Genomic DNA, 15,227 nt, shown 5'->3' on the forward strand with positions numbered 1-15,227 from the left:
TTATGTCACTGGAATGCACTAATCACCCAAAAAATATTACCGCCACCCGGCGTGTAAATGGATCTAACTCTTGGAACATACAATAGTGGTTGTGAAGCAGAAAGTCAGTTTATTGTACACAATCGGTCAATTGCAGCTTGCCGTTGGCTGGAAACTGTACATTTATGTCACTGGAATGCACTAATCACCCAAAAAATATTACCGCCACCCGGCGTGTAAATGGATCTAACTCTTTGAACGTACAATAGTGGTTGTGAAGCAGAAAGTCAGTTTATTTAGCACAATCGGTCAATTGCAGCTTGCCGTTGGCTGGAAACTGTACGTTTATGTCACTGGAATGCACTAATCACCCAAAAAATATTACCGCCAGCCGGAGTGTTAATGGATTTAACTCTTTGAACGTACAATAGTGGTTGTGAAGCAGAAAGTCAGTTTATTTAGCACAATCGGTCAATTGCAGTTTGCCGTTGGCTGGAAACTGTACGTTTATGTCACTGGAATGAACTAATCACCCAAAAAATATTACCGCCACCCGGCGTGTAAATGGATCTAACTCTTTGAACGTACAATAGTGGTTGTGAAGCAGAAAGTCAGTTTATTTAGCACAATCGGTCAATTGCAGCTTGCCGTTGGCTGGAAACTGTACGTTTAGGTCACTGGAATGCACTAATCACCCAAAAAATATTACCGCCAGCCGGCGTGTAAATGGATTTAACTCTTTGAACGTACAATAGTGGTTGTGAAGCAGAAAGTCAGTTTATTTAGCACAATCGGTCAATTGCAGCTTGCCGTTGGCTGGAAACTGTACGTTTCTGTCACTGGAATGCACTAATCACCCAAAAAATATTACCGCCAGCCGGCGTGTAAATGGATTTAACTCTTTGAACGTACAATAGTGGTTGTGAAGCAGAAAGTCAGTTTATTTAGCACAATCGGTCAATTGCAGCTTGCCGTTGGCTGTAAACTGTACGTTTATGTCACTGGAATGCACTAATCACCCAAAAAATATTACCGCCAGCCGGCGTGTAAATGGATTTAACTCTTTGAACGTACAATAGTGGTTGTGAAGCAGAAAGTCAGTTTATTTAGCACAATCGGTCAATTGCAGCTTGCCGTTGGCTGGAAACTGTACGTTTATGTCACTGGAATGTACTAATCACCCAAAAAATATTACCGCCAGCCGGCGTGTATATGGATTTAACTCTTTGAACATACAATAGTGGTTGTGAAGCAGAAAGTCAGTTTATTGTACAAAATCGGTCAATTGCAGCTTGCCGTTGGCTGGAAACTGTACGTTTATGTCACTGGAATGCACTAATCACCCAAAAAATATTACCGCCACCCGGCGTGTATATGGATTTAACTCTTTGAACGTACAATAGTGGTTGTGAAGCAGAAAGTCAGTTTATTTAACACAATCGGTCAATTGCAGCTTGCCGTTGGCTGGAAACTGTACGTTTATGTCACTGGAATGCACTAATCACCCAAAAAATATTACCGCCACCCGGCGTGTAAATGGATCTAACTCTTTGAACGTACAATAGTGGTTGTAAAGCAGAAAGTCAGTTTATTTAGCACAATCGGTCAATTGCAGCTTGCCGTTGGCTGGAAACTGTACGTTTATGTCACTGGAATGCACTAATCACCATAAAAATATTACCGCCACCCGGCGTGTAAATGGATTTAACTCTTTGAACGTACAATAGTGGTTATGAAGCAGAAAGTCAGTTTATTTAGCACAATCGGTCAATTGCAGCTTGCCGTTGGCTGGAAACTGTACATTTATGTCACTGGAATGCACTAATCACCCAAAAAATATTACCGCCACCTGGCGTGTAAATGGATCTAACTCTTTGAACGTACAATAGTGGTTGTGAAGCAGAAAGTCAGTTTATTGTACACAATCGGTCAATTGCAGCTTGCCGTTGGCTGGAAACTGTACGTTTATGTCACTGGAATGCACTAATCACCCAAAAAATATTACCGCCAGCCGGCGTGTAAATGGATTTAACTCTTTGAACGTACAATAGTGGTTGTGAAGCAGAAAGTCAGTTTATTTAGCACAATCGGTCAATTGCAGCTTGCCGTTGGCTGGAAACTGTACGTTTATGTCACTGGAATGCACTAATCACCCAAAAAATATTACCGCCAGCCGGCGTGTAAATGGATCTAACTCTTTGAATGTACAATAGTGGTTGTGAAGCAGAAAGTCAGTTTATTTAACACAATCGGTCAATTGCAGCTTGCCGTTGGCTGGAAACTGTACGTTTATGTCACTGGAATGCACTAATCACCCAAAAAATATTACCGTCACCCGGCGTGTATATGGATTTAACTCTTTGAACGTACAATAGTGGTTGTGAAGCAGAAAGTCAGTTTATTTAGCACAATCGGTCAATTGCAGCTTGCCGTTGGCTGGAAACTGTACGTTTAGGTCACTGGAATGCACTAATCACCCAAAAAATATTACCGCCAGCCGGCGTGTAAATGGATTTAACTCTTTGAACGTACAATAGTGGTTGTGAAGCAGAAAGTCAGTTTATTTAGCACAATCGGTCAATTGCAGCTTGCCGTTGGCTGGAAACTGTACGTTTATGTCACTGGAATGCACTAATCACCCAAAAAATATTACCGCCAGCCGGCGTGTAAATGGATTTAACTCTTTGAACGTACAATAGTGGTTGTGAAGCAGAAAGTCAGTTTATTTAGCACAATCGGTCAATTGCAGCTTGCCGTTGGCTGGAAACTGTACGTTTCTGTCACTGGAATGCACTAATCACCCAAAAAATATTACCGCCAGCCGGCGTGTAAATGGATTTAACTCTTTGAACGTACAATAGTGGTTGTGAAGCAGAAAGTCAGTTTATTTAGCACAATCGGTTAATTGCAGCTTGCCGTTGGCTGGAAACTGTACGTTTATGTCACTGGAATGCACTAATCACCCAAAAAATATTACCGCCACCCGGCGTGTAAATGGATCTAACTCTTTGAACGTACAATAGTGGTTGTGAAGCAGAAAGTCAGTTTATTGTACACAATCGGTCAATTGCAGCTTGCCGTTGGCTGGAAACTGTACGTTTTTGTCACTGGAATGCACTAATCACCCAAAAAATATTACCGCCAGCCGGCGTGTAAATGGATTTAACTCTTTGAACGTACAATAGTGGTTGTGAAGCAGAAAGTCAGTTTATTTAGCACAATCGGTCAATTGCAGCTTGCCGTTGGCTGGAAACTGTACGTTTATGTCACTGGAATGCACTAATCACCCAAAAAATATTACCGCCACCCGGCGTGTAAATGGATCTAACTCTTTGAACGTACAATAGTGGTTGTGAATCAGAAAGTCAGTTTATTTAGCACAATCGGTCAATTGCAGCTTGCCGTTGGCTGGAAACTGTACGTTTATGTCACTGGAATGCACTAATCACCCAAAAAATATTACCGCCACCCGGCGTGTAAATGGATCTAACTCTTTGAACGTACAATAGTGGTTGTGAAGCAGAAAGTCATTTTATTTAGCACAATCGGTCAATTGCAGCTTGCCGTTGGCTGGAAACTGTACGTTTATGTCACTGGAATGCACTAATCACCCAAAAAATATTACCGCTACCCGGCGTGTAAATGGATTTAACTCTTTGAACGTACAATAGTGGTTGTGAAGCAGAAAGTCAGTTTATTTAGCACAATCGGTCAATTGCAGCTTGCCGTTGGCTGTAAACTGTACGTTTATGTCACTGGAATGCACTAATCACCCAAAAAATATTATCGCCAGCCGGCGTGTATATGGATTTAACTCTTTGAACGTACAATAGTGGTTGTGAAGCAGAAAGTCAGTTTATTGTACACAATCGGTCAATTGCAGCTTGCCGTTGGCTGGAAACTGTACGTTTATGTCACTGGAATGCACTAATCACCCAAAAAATATTACCGCCACCCGGCGTGTATATGGATTTAACTCTTTGAACGTACAATAGTGGTTGTGAAGCAGAAAGTCAGTTTATTTAGCACAGTCGGTCAATTGCAGCTTGCCGTTGGCTGGAAACTGTACGTTTATGTCACTGGAATGCACTAATCACCCAAAAAATATTACCGCCACCCGGCGTGTAAATGGATCTAACTCTTTGAACGTACAATAGTGGTTGTGAAGCAGAAAGTCAGTTTATTTAGCACAATCGGTCAATTGCAGCTTGCCGTTGGCTGGAAACTGTACGTTTATGTCACTGGAATGCACTAATCACCCAAAAAATATTACCGCCACCCGGCGTGTAAATGGATCTAACTCTTGGAACATACAATAGTGGTTGTGAAGCAGAAAGTCAGTTTATTGTACACAATCGGTCAATTGCAGCTTGCCGTTGGCTGGAAACTGTACATTTATGTCACTGGAATGCACTAATCACCCAAAAAATATTACCGCCACCCGGCGTGTAAATGGATCTAACTCTTTGAACGTACAATAGTGGTTGTGAAGCAGAAAGTCAGTTTATTGTACACAATTGGTCAATTGCAGCTTGCCGTTGGCTGGAAACTGTACGTTTCTGTCACTGGAATGCACTAATCACCCAAAAAATATTACCGCCACCCGGCGTGTATATTGATTTAACTCTTTGAACGTACAATAGTGGTTGTGAAGCAGAAAGTCAGTTTATTTAGCACAATCGGTCAATTGCAGCTTGCCGTTGGCTGGAAACTGTACGTTTATGTCACTGGAATGCACTAATCACCCAAAAAATATTACCGCCAGCCGGCGTGTATATGGATTTAACTCTTTAAACGTACAATAGTGGTTGTGAGGCAGAATGTCAGTTTATTTAGCACAATCGGTCAATTGCAGCTTGCCGTTGGCTGGAAACTGTACGTTTATGTCACTGGAATGCACTAATCACCCAAAAAATATTACCGCCACCCGGCGTGTAAATGGAACTAACTCTTTCAATGTACAATAGTGGTTGTGATGCAGAAAGTCAGTTTATTTAGCACAATCGGTCAATTGCAGCTTGCCGTTGGCTGGAAACTGTACGTTTATGTCACTGGAATGCACTAATCACCCACAAAATATTACCGCCACCCGGCGTGTAAATGGATCTAACTCTTTGAATGTACAATAGTGGTTGTGAAGCAGAAAGTCAGTTTATTTAGCACAATCGGTCAATTGCAGCTTGCCGTTGGCTGGAAACTGTACGTTTAGGTCACTGGAATGCACTAATCACCCAAAAAATATTACCGCCAGCCGGCGTGTAAATGGATTTAACTCTTTGAACGTACAATAGTGGTTGTGAAGCAGAAAGTCAGTTTATTTAGCACAATCGGTCAATTGCAGCTTGCCGTTGGCTGGAAACTGTACGTTTCTGTCACTGGAATGCACTAATCACCCAAAAAATATTACCGCCAGCCGGCGTGTAAATGGATTTAACTCTTTGAACGTACAATAGTGGTTGTGAAGCAGAAAGTCAGTTTATTTAGCACAATCGGTCAATTGCAGCTTGCCGTTGGCTGGAAACTGTACGTTTATGTCACTGGAATGCACTAATCACCCAAAAAATATTACCGCCAGCCGGCGTGTAAATGGATTTAACTCTTTGAACATACAATAGTGGTTGTGAAGCAGAAAGTCAGTTTATTTAGCACAATCGGTCAATTGCAGCTTGCCGTTGGCTGGAAACTGTACGTTTATGTCACTGGAATGCACTAATCACCCAAAAAATATTACCGCCACCCGGCGTGTAAATGGATCTAACTCTTTGAACGTACAATAGTGGTTGTGAAGCAGAAAGTCAGTTTATTTAGCACAATCGGTCAATTGCAGCTTGCCGTTGGCTGGAAACTGTACGTTTATGTCACTGGAATGCACTAATCACCCAAAAAATATTACCGCCACCCGGCGTGTATATGGATTTAACTCTTTGAACGTACAATAGTGGTTGTGAAGCAGAAAGTCAGTTTATTTAGCACAATCGGTCAATTGCAGCTTGCCGTTGGCTGGAAACTGTACGTTTATGTCACTGGAATGCACTAATCACCCAAAAAATATTACCGCCACCCGGCGTGTAAATGGATCTAACTCTTTGAACGTACAATAGTGGTTGTGAAGCAGAAAGTCAGTTTATTTAACACAATCGGTCAATTGCAGCTTGCCGTTGGCTGGAAACTGTACGTTTATGTCACTGGAATGCACTAATCACCCCAAAAATATTACCGCCACCCGGCGTGTAAATGGATCTAACTCTTTGAACGTACAATAGTGGTTGTGAAGCAGAAAGTCAGTTTATTTAGCACAATCGGTCAATTGCAGCTTGCCGTTGGCTGGAAACTATACGTTTATGTCACTGGAATGCACTAATCACCCAAAAAATATTACCGCCACCCGGCGTGTATATGGATTTAACTCTTTGAACGTACAATAGTGGTTGTGAAGCAGAAAGTCAGTTTATTTAGCACAGTCGGTCAATTGCAGCTTGCCGTTGGCTGGAAACTGTACGTTTATGTCACTGGAATGCACTAATCACCCAAAAAATATTACCGCCACCCGGCGTGTAAATGGATCTAACTCTTTGAACGTACAATAGTGGTTGTGAAGCAGAAAGTCAGTTTATTTAGCACAATCGGTCAATTGCAGCTTGCCGTTGGCTGGAAACTGTTCGTTTCTGTCACTGGAATGCACTAATCACCCAAAAAATATTACCGCCACCCGGCGTGTATATTGATTTAACTCTTTGAACGTACAATAGTGGTTGTGAAGCAGAAAGTCAGTTTATTTAGCACAATCGGTCAATTGCAGCTTGCCGTTGGCTGGAAACTGTACGTTTATGTCACTGGAATGCACTAATCACCCAAAAAATATTACCGCCAGCCGGCGTGTATATGGATTTAACTCTTTAAACGTACAATAGTGGTTGTGAGGCAGAATGTCAGTTTATTTAGCACAATCGGTCAATTGCAGCTTGCCGTTGGCTGGAAACTGTACGTTTATGTCACTGGAATGCACTAATCACCCAAAAAATATTACCGCCACCCGGCGTGTAAATGGAACTAACTCTTTGAATGTACAATAGTGGTTGTGAAGCAGAAAGTCAGTTTATTTAGCACAATCGGTCAATTGCAGCTTGCCGTTGGCTGGAAACTGTACGTTTATGTCACTGGAATGCACTAATCACCCACAAAATATTACCGCCAGCCGGCGTGTAAATGGATCTAACTCTTTGAATGTACAATAGTGGTTGTGAAGCAGAAAGTCAGTTTATTTAGCACAATCGGTCAATTGCAGCTTGCCGTTGGCTGGAAACTGTACGTTTAGGTCACTGGAATGCACTAATCACCCAAAAAATATTACCGCCACCCGGCGTGTAAATGGATTTAACTCTTTGAACGTACCATAGTGGTTGTGAAGCAGAAAGTCAGTTTATTTAGCACAATCGGTCAATTGCAGCTTGCCGTTGGCTGGAAACTGTACGTTTATGTCACTGGAATGCACTAATCACCCAAAAAATATTACCGCCAGCCGGCGTGTATATGGATTTAACTCTTTAAACGTACAATAGTGGTTGTGAGGCAGAATGTCAGTTTATTTAGCACAATCGGTCAATTGCAGCTTGCCGTTGGCTGGAAACTGTACGTTTATGTCACTGGAATGCACTAATCACCCAAAAAATATTACCGCCACCCGGCGTGTAAATGGAACTAACTCTTTGAATGTACAATAGTGGTTGTGAAGCAGAAAGTCAGTTTATTTAGCACAATCGGTCAATTGCAGCTTGCCGTTGGCTGGAAACTGTACGTTTATGTCACTGGAATGCACTAATCACCCACAAAATATTACCGCCACCCGGCGTGTAAATGGATCTAACTCTTTGAATGTACAATAGTGGTTGTGAAGCAGAAAGTCAGTTTATTTAGCACAATCGGTCAATTGCAGCTTGCCGTTGGCTGGAAACTGTACGTTTAGGTCACTGGAATGCACTAATCACCCAAAAAATATTACCGCCAGCCGGCGTGTAAATGGATTTAACTCTTTGAACGTACAATAGTGGTTGTGAAGCAGAAAGTCAGTTTATTTAGCACAATCGGTCAATTGCAGCTTGCCGTTGGCTGGAAACTGTACGTTTCTGTCACTGGAATGCACTAATCACCCAAAAAATATTACCGCCAGCCGGCGTGTAAATGGATTTAATTCTTTGAACGTACAATAGTGGTTGTGAAGCAGAAAGTCAGTTTATTTAGCACAATCGGTCAATTGCAGCTTGCCGTTGGCTGGAAACTGTACGTTTATGTCACTGGAATGCACTAATCACCCAAAAAATATTACCGCCAGCCGGCGTGTAAATGGATTTAACTCTTTGAACGTACAATAGTGGTTGTGAAGCAGAAAGTCAGTTTATTTAGCACAATCGGTCAATTGCAGCTTGCCGTTGGCTGGAAACTGTACGTTTATGTCACTGGAATGCACTAATCACCCAAAAAATATTACCGCCACCCGGCGTGTAAATGGATCTAACTCTTTGAACGTACAATAGTGGTTGTGAAGCAGAAAGTCAGTTTATTTAGCACAATCGGTCAATTGCAGCTTGCCGTTGGCTGGAAACTGTACGTTTATGTCACTGGAATGCACTAATCACCCAAAAAATATTACCGCCACCCGGCGTGTATATGGATTTAACTCTTTGAACGTACAATAGTGGTTGTGAAGCAGAAAGTCAGTTTATTTAGCACAATCGGTCAATTGCAGCTTGCCGTTGGCTGGAAACTGTACGTTTATGTCACTGGAATGCACTAATCACCCAAAAAATATTACCGCCACCCGGCGTGTAAATGGATCTAACTCTTTGAACATACAATAGTGGTTGTGAAGCAGAAAGTCAGTTTATTTAGCACAATCGGTCAATTGCAGCTTGCCGTTGGCTGGAAACTGTACGTTTATGTCACTGGAATGCACTAATCACCCAAAAAATATTACCGCCACCCGGCGTGTAAATGGATCTAACTCTTTGAACGTACAATAGTGGTTGTGAAGCAGAAAGTCAGTTTATTTAACACAATCGGTCAATTGCAGCTTGCCGTTGGCTGGAAACTGTACGTTTATGTCACTGGAATGCACTAATCACCCAAAAAATATTACCGCCACCCGGCGTGTAAATGGATCTAACTCTTTGAACGTACAATAGTGGTTGTGAAGCAGAAAGTCAGTTTATTTAGCACAATCGGTCAATTGCAGCTTGCCGTTGGCTGGAAACTGTACGTTTATGTCACTGGAATGCACTAATCACCCAAAAAATATTACCGCCACCCGGCGTGTATATGGATTTAACTCTTTGAACATACAATAGTGGTTGTGAAGCAGAAAGTCAGTTTATTTAGCACAATTGGTCAATTGCAGCTTGCCGTTGGCTGGAAACTGTACGTTTTTGTCACTGGAATGCACTAATCACCCAAAAAATATTACCGCCAGCCGGCGTGTAAATGGATTTAACTCTTTGAACGTACAATAGTGGTTGTGAAGCAGAAAGTCAGTTTATTTAGCACAATCGGTCAATTGCAGCTTGCCGTTGGCTGGAAACTGTACGTTTATGTCACTGGAATGCACTAATCACCCAAAAAATATTACCGCCAGCCGGCGTGTAAATGGATTTAACTCTTTGAACATACAATAGTGGTTGTGAAGCAGAAAGTCAGTTTATTTAGCACAATCGGTCAATTGCAGCTTGCCGTTGGCTGGAAACTGTACGTTTATGTCACTGGAATGCACTAATCACCCAAAAAATATTACCGCCACCCGGCGTGTAAATGGATCTAACTCTTTGAACGTACAATAGTGGTTGTGAAGCAGAAAGTCAGTTTATTTAGCACAATCGGTCAATTGCAGCTTGCCGTTGGCTGGAAACTGTACGTTTATGTCACTGGAATGCACTAATCACCCAAAAAATATTACCGCCACCCGGCGTGTAAATGGATCTAACTCTTTGAACGTACAATAGTGGTTGTGAATCAGAAAGTCAGTTTATTTAGCACAATCGGTCAATTGCAGCTTGCCGTTGGCTGGAAACTGTACGTTTATGTCACTGGAATGCACTAATCACCCAAAAAATATTACCGCCACCCGGCGTGTAAATGGATTTAACTCTTTGAACGTACAATAGTGGTTGTGAAGCAGAAAGTCAGTTTATTGTACACAATCGGTCAATTGCAGCTTGCCGTTGGCTGGAAACTGTACGTTTCTGTCACTGGAATGCACTAATCACCCAAAAAATATTACCGCCAGCCGGCGTGTAAATGGATTTAACTCTTTGAACGTACAATAGTGGTTGTGAAGCAGAAAGTCAGTTTATTTAGCACAATCGGTCAATTGCAGCTTTCCGTTGGCTGTAAACTGTACGTTTATGTCACTGGAATGCACTAATCACCCAAAAAATATTACCGCCAGCCGGCGTGTATATGGATTTAACTCTTTGAACGTACAATAGTGGTTGTGAAGCAGAAAGTCAGTTTATTGTACACAATCGGTCAATTGCAGCTTGCCGTTGGATGGAAACTGTACGTTTATGTCACTGGAATGCACTAATCACCCAAAAAATATTACCGCCACCCGGCGTGTATATGGATTTAACTCTTTGAACGTACAATAGTGGTTGTGAAGCAGAAAGTCAGTTTATTTAGCACAATCGGTCAATTGCAGCTTGCCGTTGGCTGGAAACTGTACGTTTATGTCACTGGAATGCACTAATCACCCAAAAAATATTACCGCCACCCGGCGTGTAAATGGATCTAACTCTTTGAACGTACAATAGTGGTTGTGAAGCAGAAAGTCAGTTTATTTAGCACAATCGGTCAATTGCAGCTTGCCGTTGGCTGGAAACTGTACGTTTAGGTAACTGGAATGCACTAATCACCCAAAAAATATTACCGCCAGCCGGCGTGTAAATGGATTTAACTCTTTGAACGTACAATAGTGGTTGTGAAGCAGAAAGTCAGTTTATTTAGCACAATCGGTCAATTGCAGCTTGCCGTTGGCTGGAAACTGTACGTTTATGTCACTGGAATGCACTAATCACACAAAAAATATTACCGCCAGCCGGCGTGTATATGGATTTAACTCTTTAAACGTACAATAGTGGTTGTGAGGCAGAATGTCAGTTTATTTAGCACAATCGGTCAATTGCAGCTTGCCGTTGGCTGGAAACTGTACGTTTATGTCACTGGAATGCACTAATCACCCAAAAAATATTACCGCCACCCGGCGTGTAAATGGAACTAACTCTTTGAATGTACAATAGTGGTTGTGAAGCAGAAAGTCAGTTTATTTAGCACAATCGGTCAATTGCAGCTTGCCGTTGGCTGGAAACTGTACGTTTATGTCACTGGAATGCACTAATCACCCAAAAAATATTACCGCCACCCGGCGTGTATATGGATTTAACTCTTTGAACGTACAATAGTGGTTGTGAAGCAGAAAGTCAGTTTATTTAGCACAATTGGTCAATTGCAGCTTGCCGTTGGCTGGAAACTGTACGTTTTTGTCACTGGAATGCACTAATCACCCAAAAAATATTACCGCCAGCCGGCGTGTAAATGGATTTAACTCTTTGAACGTACAATAGTGGTTGTGAAGCAGAAAGTCAGTTTATTTAGCACAATCGGTCAATTGCAGCTTGCCGTTGGCTGGAAACTGTACGTTTATGTCACTGGAATGCACTAATCACCCAAAAAATATTACCGCCACCCGGCGTGTAAATGGATTTAACTCTTTGAACGTACAATAGTGGTTGTGAAGCAGAAAGTCAGTTTATTTAGCACAATCGGTCAATTGCAGCTTGCCGTTGGCTGGAAACTGTACGTTTATGTCACTGGAATGCACTAATCACCCAAAAAATATTACCGCCACCCGGCGTGTAAATGGATCTAACTCTTTGAACGTACAATAGTGGTTGTGAATCAGAAAGTCAGTTTATTTAGCACAATCGGTCAATTGCAGCTTGCCGTTGGCTGGAAACTGTACGTTTATGTCACTGGAATGCACTAATCACCCAAAAAATATTACCGCCAGCCGGCGTGTAAATGGATTTAACTCTTTGAACGTACAATAGTGGTTGTGAAGCAGAAAGTCAGTTTATTGTACACAATCGGTCAATTGCAGCTTGCCGTTGGCTGGAAACTGTACGTTTCTGTCACTGGAATGCACTAATCACCCAAAAAATATTACCGCCAGCCGGCGTGTAAATGGATTTAACTCTTTGAACGTACAATAGTGGTTGTGAAGCAGAAAGTCAGTTTATTTAGCACAATCGGTCAATTGCAGCTTTCCGTTGGCTGTAAACTGTACGTTTATGTCACTGGAATGCACTAATCACCCAAAAAATATTACCGCCAGCCGGCGTGTATATGGATTTAACTCTTTGAACGTACAATAGTGGTTGTGAAGCAGAAAGTCAGTTTATTGTACACAATCGGTCAATTGCAGCTTGCCGTTGGATGGAAACTGTACGTTTATGTCACTGGAATGCACTAATCACCCAAAAAATATTACCGCCACCCGGCGTGTATATGGATTTAACTCTTTGAACGTACAATAGTGGTTGTGAAGCAGAAAGTCAGTTTATTTAGCACAATCGGTCAATTGCAGCTTGCCGTTGGCTGGAAACTGTACGTTTATGTCACTGGAATGCACTAATCACCCAAAAAATATTACCGCCACCCGGCGTGTAAATGGATCTAACTCTTTGAACGTACAATAGTGGTTGTGAAGCAGAAAGTCAGTTTATTTAGCACAATCGGTCAATTGCAGCTTGCCGTTGGCTGGAAACTGTACGTTTAGGTAACTGGAATGCACTAATCACCCAAAAAATATTACCGCCAGCCGGCGTGTAAATGGATTTAACTCTTTGAACGTACAATAGTGGTTGTGAAGCAGAAAGTCAGTTTATTGTACACAATCGGTCAATTGCAGCTTGCCGTTGGCTGTAAACTGTACGTTTAGGTCACTGGAATGCACTAATCACCCAAAAAATATTACCGCCAGCCGGCGTGTAAATGGATTTAACTCTTTGTACGTACAATAGTGGTTGTGAAGCAGAAAGTCACTTTATTGTACACAATCGGTCAATTGCAGCTTGCCGTTGGCTGGAAACTGTACGTTTCTGTCACTGGAATGCACTAATCACCCAAAAAATATTACCGCCAGCCGGCGTGTAAATGGATTTAACTCTTTGAACGTACAATAGTGGTTGTGAAGCAGAAAGTCAGTTTATTTAGCACAATCGGTCAATTGCAGCTTGCCGTTGGCTGGAAACTGTACGTTTATGTCACTGGAATGAACTAATCATCCAAAAAATATTACCGCCACCCGGCGTGTAAATGGATTTAACTCTTTGAACGTACAATAGTGGTTGTGAAGCAGAAAGTCAGTTTATTGTACACAATCGGTCAATTGCAGCTTGCCGTTGGCTGTAAACTGTACGTTTCTGTCACTGGAATGCACTAATCACCCAAAAAATATTACCGCCACCCGGCGTGTAAATGGATCTAACTCTTTGAACGTACAATAGTGGTTGGGAAGCAGAAAGTCAGTTTATTTAGCACAATCGGTCAATTGCAGCTTGCCGTTGGCTGGAAACTGTACGTTTATGTCACTGGAATGCACTAATCATCCAAAAAATATTACCGCCACCCGGCGTGTATATGGATTTAACTCTTTGAATGTACAATAGTTGTTGTGAAGCAGAAAGTCAGTTTATTTAGCACAATCGGTCAATTGCAGCTTGCCGTTGGCTGGAAACTGTACATTTATGTCACTGGAATGCACTAATCACCCAAAAAATATTACCGCCACCCGGCGTGTAAATGGATCTAACTCTTTGAACGTACAATAGTGGTTGTGAAGCAGAAAGTCAGTTTATTTAGCACAATCGGTCAATTGCAGCTTGCCGTTGGCTGGAAACTGTACGTTTATGTCACTGGAATGCACTAATCACCCAAAAAATATTACCGCCACCCGGCGTGTAAATGGATCTAACTCTTTGAACATACAATAGTGGTTGTGAAGCAGAAAGTCAGTTTATTGTACACAATCGGTCAATTGCAGCTTGCCGTTGGCTGGAAACTGTACGTTTATGTCACTGGAATGCACTAATCACCCAAGAAATATTACCGCCACCCGGCGTGTATATGGATTTAACTCTTTGAACGTACAATAGTGGTTATGAAGCAGAAAGTCAGTTTATTTAGCACAATCGGTCAATTGCAGCTTGCCGTTGGCTGGAAACTGTACGTTTAGGTAACTGGAATGCACTAATCACCCAAAAAATATTACCGCCAGCCGGCGTGTAAATGGATTTAACTCTTTGAACGTACAATAGTGGTTGTGAAGCAGAAAGTCAGTTTATTGTACACAATCGGTCAATTGCAGCTTGCCGTTGGCTGTAAACTGTACGTTTAGGTCACTGGAATGCACTAATCACCCAAAAAATATTACCGCCAGCCGGCGTGTAAATTGATTTAACTCTTTGTACGTACAATAGTGGTTGTGAAGCAGAAAGTCAGTTTATTGTACACAATCGGTCAATTGCAGCTTGCCGTTGGCTGGAAACTGTACGTTTCTGTCACTGGAATGCACTAATCACCCAAAAAATATTACCGCCAGCCGGCGTGTAAATGGATTTAACTCTTTGAACGTACAAAAGTGGTTGTGAAGCAGAAAGTCAGTTTATTTAGCACAATCGGTCAATTGCAGCTTGCCGTTGGCTGGAAACTGTACGTTTATGTCACTGGAATGAACTAATCACCCAAAAAATATTACCGCCACCCGGCGTGTAAATGGATCTAACTCTTTGAACGTACAATAGTGGTTGTGAAGCAGAAAGTCAGTTTATTTAGCACAATCGGTCAATTGCAGCTTGCCGTTGGCTGGAAACTGTACGTTTAGGTCACTGGAATGCACTAATCACCCAAAAAATATTACCGCCAGCCGGTGTGTAAATAGATTTAACTCTTTGAACGTACAATAGTGGTTGTGAAGCAGAAAGTCAGTTTATTGTACACAATCGGTCAATTGCAGCTTGCCGTTGGCTGTAAACTGTACGTTTATGTCACTGGAATGCACTAATCACCCAAAAAATATTACCGCCACCCGGCGTGTAAATGGATTTAACTCTTTGAACGTACAATAGTGGTTGTGAAGCAGAAAGTCAGTTTATTTAGCACAATCGGTCAATTGCAGCTTGCCGTTGGCTGTAAACTGTACG

This window comes from Staurois parvus, unplaced genomic scaffold (assembly GCF_062004578.1).
Source record: "Staurois parvus isolate SC_StPar_1 unplaced genomic scaffold, SC_StPar_1.0 ptg000639l, whole genome shotgun sequence".
In the NCBI taxonomy this organism is placed as follows: domain Eukaryota; kingdom Metazoa; phylum Chordata; class Amphibia; order Anura; family Ranidae; genus Staurois; species Staurois parvus.